Here is an 11,347-nt window from a genome sequence, read left to right on the forward strand (position 1 = left end):
GAAGTAACAAGGGATCAGCAGAAGGTTGTAGACCAACAGGCACTGGTTGGTCAGCGTCTGTCTTACGTGGAGTGAGTTTATGTTTCCCAAAGTGGGAACTGCAAAGAGTCAGCTACACTAAAAACAATACCTTAGGCTGAGGGAGCCCAGCAGGTTCAGTAAGTTTAGGGATTTTAAGTTTGAGGATCCCATTAGTTTCCTTGACCTTGTATTTCCCTGATACTCTGGTTCACTCTTTTTAGTGTGGACCTCAGTTTTCATTACAGCAATTTCAGAAAGTAAGTAAGGCATTTACATACTGTCCCTTTTTGATTGGGGGCCTTGTGGATATAATAGAAGCCCTTTGTTTCCACAGCATCCCCAAATCACAGACAACCCCAAAGGCATACCAGCCATCTGTGTAAATATTAACAATTTGTCCTTCTGATAGCTGGCGTGCTCTGGTAAGGGCAGGGAGCTGTGCCTGATGGGTTGACTTAGCTTGTGGGAGACTTCCCCTCTCAAGCAGGTCATCTTGGGTATTAGCAGCACAGCCTGCTCGGAAATTTCCTTTTCCATGTTTACAGAATATCCCATCAATAAACAGAATAGGTCAAGATTAGTCAAAGGGGCATCTCATAAAATCAGGATGCGGTGTCACGGAACTGGATGTTATTACCTCACGGTCATGGGGCTCACCTTCGTCAGGCAGGGGGAGGCGCGCAGCAGGATTAACCACATTGCTACATTAGGGATTCGATTAGGTGGTGAAATCAGAGGGTCTCATGGTGAAAGCAGGAGGTTAGTTGGCTCCCAGAGAAATGCTGAATCAATTCAGAATTCAGGAGAGCATGTGGAGTTTGTCAATAAATGTCACCTCCTGGGGTTAAATCTGCTGAGGCTTCTGCTACTTTGCAGGTGTAGCTATAGCCTGAAGACAGTTTGAACAGGCATGAGCACCTGACTCCAGCTGTCTTGGCCTCACGCCTATGTTTATGGCCGTGTTCTTGCGTGAGCATCCCCGGGGCTTGGTTATCTTTCATGTATAAATAAGGTGAAAGTTTTTGAATAGTTAGGTATCCCTGGGGTGAGTGGCTCTTGAAGCACTTGTTTTAGTTTTATAAAGGCCTGTTCATGTTTATCTTGGAAGGGATGGGGTTCAGGGACTGGAATGTTAGTAAATTCACACAGTGGGGATTCGAGAAAAACTAAGAATCACAGTGTATCAAAGACAGGCAGGCCTAGAAATCCACAAAGCCAACGCTTAGCTGTGGGCCCAGGGAATTCTTGGGTTCATTTTAATTACTTTTGGAGATGGCTGGATTCTTTCAGAGCTTAGATTATGACCCTGATAGTGAGTAGTATCTAGAGATAATTTTAATTTTTCCTTAGAGCTAACTGCTGTAGCAAGTAAATGGAATCTTTAGATGCTCCTATATTATTAGCTCTTTCAAGGAAACGAAGATAGCTCCTGGCCAGTGGGGTCTATAGGGGTGCTGAAGGCTCACATAGGCCCATACCACTAAGCCATTTTGAGTCTAGTGGAGATTGTGACAGAAGGGTGTTTGGGTTGGATCAACTGGGAAATGGGGCTCAATTATCTTAATAGCTCTCAAGTCCTCAAGTGCCCGTCTCCTTCCATTAGGGGTCCCAGCTGACAATGTTGGGGTCTTCCAGGGGTGGTACAGGGCATCATTAGCCCTTGGGCAATTAGGTTTTCTATCATGAGTGTAAGGCCTTGATGGCTTTAGGCTTTAATGGATATTGAGGCAATTTAAGGAGAGGTTAGGTATGCCTGCCTGAACTTTTGTAGGCTCTATACTTACTCTCCCAATGTCAGTATTAGATGCAGCCCACAGTTTTTCAGACACATCAGTTAAATTCAGGAACTCTTCTATATCAAGGACACATTGTAAAGAACATAACAGATCAGGTTCAAGTTGGTCAGGAAATTCTAAGGTAAGGTCTCCATTGGAGGCAAACATAGTAGCCCTTAGAGTTTAGAGAGGCATTCTCTACCTATCAGATCCACTGTAGCTGTACAGCATAGCAAAAAGGGATGTTTTTCAGTGAGTGGTCCCAGAAACTTTCGTGCTGGTTGAGATAGAAACTGTCTGAATTTGATTAGCTATTCTCACTAAGGAAACATTTCTTTCACTTTGAGGGGTTTGTCATCCTATAAGAGTTGGGGTTAAAGTAGAGAGTATAGTTTCAGTATCTCCCAGAACTTGGAAGGATTTCCCCATTAATCTTAATCTTAGCTTCCCCTTGGCTGTTTAAGGGAATCACTAGTTGCAGTTTACCACAGAGCCCCCTGGAGTGCCATCAACTCTGGCAATGGCCATACGGGTGCCCTCTTTTGGGGGGTCAATATAGAGGCATTTGAGTGGATGTTGAAGGATTCCTTTGCATAAAATATTTGAGGACAATCATTTTTCCAGTGCCCTAGCTGATTACAAAGAGACACTGACCTCCTGAACCATCATTTTAATTTTTATTGAATTATAATTGACATACAATATCCTATTAGTTTCAGGTATATGTCATAGTGACTTGATATTTATACATTACAAAATGCTCTCCATGATGAAGTCTAGTTGCCATCTATCACCATGCATAGTTATTACAATATTATTACCTGTGTTTCCTATGCTGCACACTACATTCTCGTGACTCATTTATTCTACAACTGGAAGTTCGCAGCCCCTAATCCCTGTCACCCAAGTCACCGACTCCCTACCCCCTTCCCAGCTGGTAACCAACAGTTTGTTTCCTGTATCTGTGAGTCTGTTTCTGTTTTGTTTTGTTTTTTACATTCCACATATAAGTGAAAATATAAGGTATTCGTTTTCTCTCTCTCACTCATTTCACTTAGCATACTACCCTCTAGGTATATTTTTATAGCTAATATTCCATAGTGTGTATATATCTATGTGTATGTAATATACATATATGTATATATATCATATCTTCTTTATCCATTCATTTATCATAGACACTCAGGTTGCCTCCCCTGGGCTAGCATTTTGATGACAGACCCCAGGTGCTATTTTAGGTTTTTGGCCTTAGAGCTATTGCAGGTGTAAGACTAATAGCTTGAGGGACTTGTGTTTGTGGTCTTGTTTCAAGTGCTCAGTTATGGTTATGAGTTCACTCAGACCAGTGGTCTCCCATCACATTTTCTGCCTTCTTATAGATCCAGTAATCCCAAGAGATAATCCATTTACAAATAGGAAATGTAAAGCAGGTTGGGTGACCTCATTTATTGTATGGAGCCAGGAATACCAGAAAGCTTCCAAATGGGCTTTAAAGTCTGCCACAAATTCATCTTTCTTTTGTTTGCAGGTTTGAATGTTAGGGAAACCAGTGCAGGCAGGAAAGACTCAAGGAATGGCTTTTAAAGGATCAGTTGCTCTCTTGCAAGTTTTTTCTGGTCTATGTCGATAATTGAAGTGCTCAGATGTCATCCTCAGGGTTACACCATTCTGCTGCCCCACATCCATCTCTGGCGCTTCACCAGGTCCTATCAGAATGTGCACAAGCTGATAAGGATCTGGCAGCCTGGTAAGGACTCCAAATCCTTCAGAAAACTTCTGGGGATTCTCCTTGGGTTTAGGAAATTCAATTGTGGCTCTTAGTTTAGTCTTTGACTGTGGAGTGAAAGATACCTGAGTTGGACCTCCTGCAACCCCAAGTGGCTTTATCTTAAAGGTACCTATTTAATAGTCTCTTCAGAGTAGAAAGGCAGTTCAGAGAGAGAATAAGTAGAATCCACGGACTCAAGTAAAGCAAGAGAGAGGGGAGCAATAGGAATCACGTCAATGTTACTATCTTTTGTTTTAGGTACTTCTTGAGTCTTTGATTTTTTCATTAGCCTTTTGCAATTACTTTTTTAAATTAAGCCTTTTGGGAGCTGCTGCATACCACTTAAATAGGTACCCCATTCTGTCTGCTTGATCTGGGAACCCTTGCTTGATGAATGACCTTGTCTTATTGGAACATCCTCCATAAATGGCCATTATAATTCTAGGCTGTTTCTAATAAGATTTTGCCATTTTCGTAGATCTCTCCAATTCTGGAACTATCGTTCCTAAACATAAAATAAGCAGAGGTGCTGGGAGGTGGTACACGCAAGTCTTTGGAATTTAAGGATCCCATTTTTTTTCAGAGGCTAGGCCTTTGGGGCTCTCAAAGACAAACTAATACCCAAGAGAGACACGCTGCTGGGTTGGGGATTGTGTAGCATCTTACAGTGTCCTTTGTTGCACAAAAATTGTCTTGAGTTGGGAGGTGAGCTAGTGTTGATCTAACCTATTCCGTCACCAATTTATCCTAACACAGGAATCTTAGAGTTAGGTAGCAAGCACTCTAACAGCTTTTAAGTGCTCAACCTATGCCTGTCAAATTTGGTGGCTTTTGGCTTTTGAGATTCCCTTTAACAACAACCTCATGTGCACCTTAACACAAGTGATAACTAATCAGATGTTTACAATGGATTGGCCAATAGAAGCCCCTGTGTGCACCACCAGCCATTCCTAATGTGCACCTGTGCACTAGGGAAAGGCTTGAGCCAGCAGACCTCAACAAGTGGGACAGTGGATGGGGATTCCAAACAAATGGGGAACTGGATTGAATGACCAGCAGTTCTCAACATGGAATCTGGAGACTAAGCCAAGGGGTGGGTTTCTGATCAAATTGGGATTGTAGACTGGAAAGACAATTAGACCAGGAGCTCAATGGAAAGACAGGGGAGCTCAGAACCCAGAGGAACTTATCCACAGCCCTTGGAAATGATGAGAAAGACAGAGACCTCAAAGGGTTCATGAGGACCATGCTTTGCTTCTCATAGTCCCCAAAGCTGTAGGAAGTCTCTTTCAGATGCCACCATTGCCACCAAATCTGTTAAAAAACAAAGTTCAACTGATAAGTTTTAAAGATCTTATTGTCCTTATTCATGAACCAGGAAGCATCCCCTCTAGCAAATAGAAAGGAGCTCTGAGGAGCTGTACAAACTGGAGACTTTGAGAAGCCGAAGGGAGCAGGACAAGCAAGTGACGAGCAAAGAGTGGCGTGTTTCAGGCAAAGTCATCTTCCTTTAGGGCGAGGCAGGGGTCTGTTAGGCAGATTATCTCAGTAGTGCTGACCAGGTAATTCCAGATTGACTGGTTAAGATGCCATTCCTGAGGGAGATGAGCTTGCAATTAGGTCAGGTATTAAGCCTCATTTTGGCGACATTGTTTTAACACAGATGACTCCATTTGGGGCCTGCTGCCTCTTTTAAACAGCATCTACTATGTGCTAAGCACTGTGGGAAGCGCTGGTAGGTGCAGTGGAGCACCCTGGGGGAGTCACTGACCTTATAGGCATTTATCAGCCTACAGAGAAGGGAATGGCATGTATCCTTGGCTCCTTATACACATAGGTATGAGGCCAGGTGCATTGTATGTGTCAGGTCGTCTAATCAAGCCTTTCACAGTTGAGGAATGGTAGTTCACAAAGGCTAAGTGACTTCCGTAAGTGACAGGCAGTGCGACCTGAATTCAAACACAGGTCTGCCTGTTTTTCCTCATGGTGAGCACCAGGAAGGAGCATAATGAAGCTGGATATACGGGGCAGGCTGAATGGGTCTGAGACGGGTCCTGAACGGGAATGTGGTGTCAGGTGACCTGAAGGGGGCGCTCCACAATCTATCTCTCTCTCATCCAAGTGAGCTGAAAGATTTCTGCAGTCAGAAACAGAGTGGGAATCTGGTGCTGGCTCGCCAGCTGGGTAACCTGGGGAAAGTGTTTGATTTCTCTAAGCCTCATTTTCCCACCTGTTAATGTGGGTCCCCATACTTTCCTCTGAGTTCGCTGTGAGGATGAAGCCCACACACACTGTACAGGAGGGTCCCTTTTAGGAGCCCAGGGGAGGAGCAGGGAGGCAAGCCCTGGGCCTGGGCTTGGGCTGGGTGGCCTTGGGACGTCCCTTCCTCTCCAGCTCCCCCCTGCAGGGTCCACACTGCCACCCACAAGTTGTGTGGCTGACACCTGAGGCTTACAAGTGTTGGCTCTTCTTGTGGCCCAGAGCTTGACCTAAAAGATAAACAGGCAGTGAACCATTTAATGCTGACAACAGCCCTGTGAGAAAGTGCCACTATTATCTCTGTTCCATAGATGGGGAAACAGGGCTGGAGAGGCTGAGGAATGTGCCAAAAGTTACAGCTAAAAAGAGAGATGGGGTGTGAGCCCAGGCGGTCTGGTGTCTGCACCGCTGCCTGTAACCTACATATTCAGTGCTGGGGGCCCAAGCCCTGGGGCAGGAGGATGGCAGGTACCTGTGCACTGCCGGGTGGAGTGCTGTTTCCTCTTTATTTTTGTCATCTTTGAAGTGTTTCTGGCAGACACAACAGTCAAGGTGCCTTCAAACCCATTTCTCTTCCTGTTGAGATGTTCTCTTTTGACTTAGGACACACCTGTTGGGTCTAAGCAGTGCTTGCCAAGCCTGTGTCTTCTAAGCAGAGGAAGCACAGTGAGGAATCATAAAAAAGCAGAGAAAAATGGGGGTGGAGACTGGTGCTGCATAGGAACTTTACACTGAAGTGTGGCTTGCTGGGAAAGAGAGCAGTAAACAACATGTGCACTTTGAAGAATTAGGAGGGGGTGTAACCATCAGCTCGAGGACACTGTATTTTAAAAGTGGACAGACAGATGTCTTAGTGTGCTCAGGCTGCCATAACAAAATACCAGAGACGGGGGACTTGGACAACAGGCACTGATTCTCACTGTCTGAAGCCTTAGAAGTCCAAGATCAAGGTGCCAGCCAATTTGGTTTCCGATGAGAGCCCTCTTCCTGGCTTGCAGATGGCCACCTTCTGTGACCTTGGATGGTGGAGAGAGAGGGTGAGCTCTCTGGTGTCTCCTCGTACAAGGACACCAATCCTATGAGATCAGGGCTCATTCTGTGACCTCATTTAACCTTATTACTCCCACACTCCAAATATGGCCACACCGGGAATCCAGGCTTAACCGCATGAATCAGAGTGACACAATCCAGCCCACAGCAGGTGAAATCAGGAATCAGGAATGGTGGCTTCTAGGCATCTGCAGGAGAGAGTCTGTGGGAGGAGTAAAGGCCTCGTGGAGCCCATTCCCTGACCCCCCAGCATGCTTCAGTGAAACTACATACCCATACCTTGCTCACAGGCTTGCTGTGAGAAGATAATGAGAAAATGTATGTAAAATGCTTAACACAGGGCCTGGCACAGAAGAGCTGTTCTTTTTATTCACTGAATAGAGTCGAGTCTATTTCCCACCATTTGAACATGGGCTGGTCTTGCTACATGCTTTGGCCAATGGAATGTCGTGGAAGTGACAGTGTGTGAATTTCAGAGCCTGTGCCTCAAGGGGCATTACAGCATTCTCAGTAATTCTCTTGGAACTCTGACACCCCCACGTGAATAAGCCTGAGCTAGACTGTTGGAGGATAAGAGCCACGTTAAGGAAAACAAGGTGCCGCATTCCAGACACAAGTTAGATGATTCTAGATTGCCTAGCTGCCAGCTGGCTGCACACTGGTGGGTAAACCCAGCAAATAGCAGCCTGGTTGGCCCAGATCAGAAAAATCACCCAGGTGACCCACAGATTTGGGAGCTAAATAAAAGGGCTATGGTTTTAAATAGATGGTTTATTTTTGTTGGAGTGGTGGCTTGTTTTTTTTAAACCCAATAAAACAAAAGCTAAGTGATACTGCTATTATCAGCCTATCTGAGTGAAGTGTGGGTAGGTTTATATTCTGTACATGGTAACTGATCTTGGCAGATGTTGGGGCTTTTGTCTTAATTGTCAAACTAAATAATGATATCTGAGCTGGCACTGAGGCATACAGCCTCATTGTTCTACCACCTCACTGTCTTTTCTTTCCCTTTGAATGTTTGATTACACAAATATAAAAATTGTGCAGATAACCATGCATAATTTTCTGTAAAAACTGAAACTTTGTGTCAAACCTAGAGACCTTTGGAGGTGCTCTCTCTCCCTGCCTTCTTTCCTGGGAGACAGCGGTTTCCACCCTCTCCGTGTATTTGCATTCATAACTATGGGTCCCTGAAGAATGGAGAGCAGGGCTTTCCATCTTCTAAGTGGCATTCTGTCACACTTATTTTTCTACACCTTTGTCTTTCACACAATGATCACATCTTGGAGAATCTTCATTTCAGTACAACTAAATCTCATTTTCCATGGGTTGATAGGCATCATTCCCAGTTTATTGCTGTTTCAAACAATGCTATAATTTAAATCTCTGTTTATATTTTCTCTGCATAAGTGTAGAGATTTCTCCAAGTAGGTACCTTGAGGTGGAATTTTTGGATGCTAGAGCTGGGCTCCTACTTACGAGTTTCATACCTCTTTCTAATCTATTCTTCAAGGGGACTATCTAATCATACTGACATCTCAGTTCCCCATCTCCTTCCCCGTATGTTTTATTATCCCTCATCTTTGATGAGTTAACCTTTGGCCGCATCTTCCAGGCCTGGCAGGAAGCCTTGGGGAGCGATGGGAGCTGTGGGCCTGCTTTCTTCCCGGTCCCCTCGTCGGCAAATGTGATGGTTTTTCTTCTCTTTTCATCATACCTGCTGCCATGTGAGCTTGTTTGTTTCTTTATTGTCCATCTCCCTGTCCAGAGCCTGGCGCCCAGCACACGCCCAGCAGGTCTTTGTGGAGGAAACTGCGAATGAAGAGCGGGGCATGACACTGTCATCTCGGCCTGACCGGCACCTGCTCCCACCTGTGCGTAGGCACAGCTGCAAGGTGAGCCTGGCAGCCCCACCCTGAGTCCCTGAGAGGACTCCCCTGAGCAGGGCCCGGGCATCTCTTGGGAGAATGGGAAGAGGGACTCTGAAGCCCACAGTCATTGCCATGGACACTAGAATTAAAGTGCTTACACAGATTGGGGGAGCAGAGGATAAGCTTCAGCCCTTGTGGGAGGGTGTCTGGGCCAGAGAGGAGCTCACCTTTGGAGGAAGAGAGCTCATGTGGCCCGGTGCCTTGTTCAGGCCTGGGCTGGGACGTCTCAGCTGCTCTGGTATATGTCCATACATAGCACGCCAAGCAGGCTTTGGTGTAGAGGGGGTAGTCAAGGCCCCTGAGCAGGGCCAGCCGTGATAAACCAGAAGGAAGAAGATTCTGGGCAGAGGGTCAGCGTGGGTGGGGCCCTGCTGCCAGGCAGAACCTGCCTCATTCGCGGGACTCCAAGGAAAAGGGGATGCCCTAGGCAGGGCGAAGCACCCAAGCACTGGGAAGCCGCTGTGGGGTGAGCTGAATTGGGTGGCCAGCTGTCCCAGTTTGCCTGGGATCTGGGGTCTTCTCTGGACATGGAATCTTCAGCATTAAAACCAGGAAAGCCCCTGGCAAACCAGGACGAATCGGTCACCTGGGGTGAGGTAATTGGACAAAGCTGCTGGAGGAGGGAGGGCTGTCCCTGAGCCGGAAGACGTTGAGGGCTGGACCAGCAGAGGAAATGTGTGGACAGAGAAGTCTGTTCCTGCATGATTGCTTTTCATAGGGAATGGTCTGGCCAGCCAGCTGCCAATGACCAATTTGAAAATAACTTTTGCTTTCCCCGCTTGCTGTACTTGAAACCTATTATGCAAGCCAAAGCCTGTAAACAATGATGTCACTGCCCCACCTCCCTTCGTCTGGGGACTGTGGACAGGCCTACGGATTACAGAATTGCTGTAATCTCCACCATCTGGCCGTCTTTGGCCCCTGCCTTTCCTCACATGGTCAGAGGTCACCCCTTATCTTTGCAGGAGTTTTGGGGATGGCAGCCCTCCCCAGGGCCAGAAGGAGCGGCCGGAGGGAGGGTGGAGGTGAGGACGCCTCGTTGTCTGTATGGTGGCAGCAGCTCCCCGTTACTGAGCTCCATGCAGTTCCCCAGAGGCCAGATGTTTGGAGGCACTGGCTTGGCTCATCCTTAACAACACCCTCTGAGATGGGTGCCTGTGTGAGTCTCCTGTGGCTGTAACAGATCATAAACTCAGAGCTTACCACGTAAATCTACTATCTTACAGTTTTGAAACTACAAGTCCCAAATCAGTCCCACTAGGCTAAAGTCAAGGTGTTGGCAGGACCGTTTCCTTCTGGAAGCTCTGGGGAGAATTTCCTTGCCTTTTCCAGCCCCTAGAGCACCCATATTCCTTGGCTCGTGGCCTCTTCCCTGGCTTTCCTACATCTGGCTTCTTGCTTCATATCTCTTACCCTCACTCTGCCCCGCTGCCTCCCGTGAATATATCAGGACCCCCTGTGATCATATGCAGCCCATCTTGATAACCCAGGTCATCACCCCATCTCAAAATCTTTAGCTTACCACATCTTCCGAGTCCCCTTTGCCATACAGGCACATACTCACGGGCTGGAGGGACTGGGATTGCACATCTTCGGAGGGTCTTTGTCCAGTAGCCGCAGTGCTACTCTTGTTGACATTTTGCAGATGAGGAAACTGAGGCTAGGAGAATTTGTGTCTCTTGCCCAAGGTCAAGGCCAAGAGGCAAACTGAAACCCAGGCTCCCACCAGCAATGCGATCCTAGCTCCTGTGGGCCTGTATGAGACTTAGGAGATGCCCTTTTCTCTGGGAAGATGGAGCCATGCCAGGCCCATATCTTGGTGACTGGCATAAGCTGGACGTCGACCCCTGGGTGCCCCCCAGGCCAGATGCCTTTGGGTACAGACAGCCTGTGCAGCCACATGTGGTCAGCAAAGCTGCCTCCATGTATGTTCCCTCTGTACCCGGGGGCTGAAGAATGGGCTGTCTGGGGAGAAGATGGGGAGATGGGCAGTGGCTGGGGGGCTGCTTTCCCTCTCCCTCTAGTGCTCAGACTGCCTCCTCCTGGGGATTGCTGCTCCCAAAGATGATAAAGGGGAGGAGCAGGCAGACAGGCCCTTCTGCTTGGTTAGCCAGGTGGACCTACCTGCTCCTTCGGAAGGGCTAACTGCCAGTCTTACCTTCTAGGAGGGGGTTGGCAAACTGATTTGCAAGGGCCAGATAATAAACATTCTTGACTTTGCCAGCCACATGGTATCTGTTGCAACTGCTCAGCAGCTATTGTAGTGTTTGACCAGCTAAGACAAGACAGACAAACAGGCACACTGTCTCCCAATAAAACTTATGAAAACAGGCAGTAGCCCCTGTTAGCCCCTGTCCTAGGGCATTTTCCTTTCTCTAGCCTCCCCCAGGACAAAAAACAAGGAGACTGGTGCTCCCTGAGGGACTTTAAGGCAGAACAGGCCCTGCCCCAACTCTTCCAACCAGGAGAGAATGGTTTTAACGGGGAGGCTGGCCCATCCATTGTGCAGTGAGCTCTCAGGATGGTAATGCCAGCTACAGCCT

General features: G+C 47.1%; 1 long non-coding RNA gene across 3 annotated transcripts; it reads right to left on the minus strand.

The window, feature by feature from the left end:
- Positions 1–2,457: 2,457 nt before the first annotated feature.
- On the minus strand, positions 2,458–10,800 carry LOC118967107 (uncharacterized). 3 transcript variants are annotated; one of them, XR_012133695.1, is made up of 4 exons: positions 8,972–10,800; positions 6,296–8,685; positions 4,790–5,159; positions 2,458–3,629 (listed from the first exon to the last, which is right to left on the minus strand). It is a non-coding gene; the product is annotated as an uncharacterized lncRNA (long non-coding RNA). The 3 variants fall into 3 exon arrangements; XR_005053935.2 differs by having other exon boundaries at positions 2,458–4,878; XR_012133694.1 differs by having other exon boundaries at positions 2,458–5,159.
- Between the last annotated feature and the right edge of the window lie 547 nt (positions 10,801–11,347).

The sequence above is a fragment of the Manis javanica genome, chromosome 8, assembly GCF_040802235.1.
Source record: "Manis javanica isolate MJ-LG chromosome 8, MJ_LKY, whole genome shotgun sequence".
Lineage (NCBI taxonomy): Eukaryota > Metazoa > Chordata > Mammalia > Pholidota > Manidae > Manis > Manis javanica.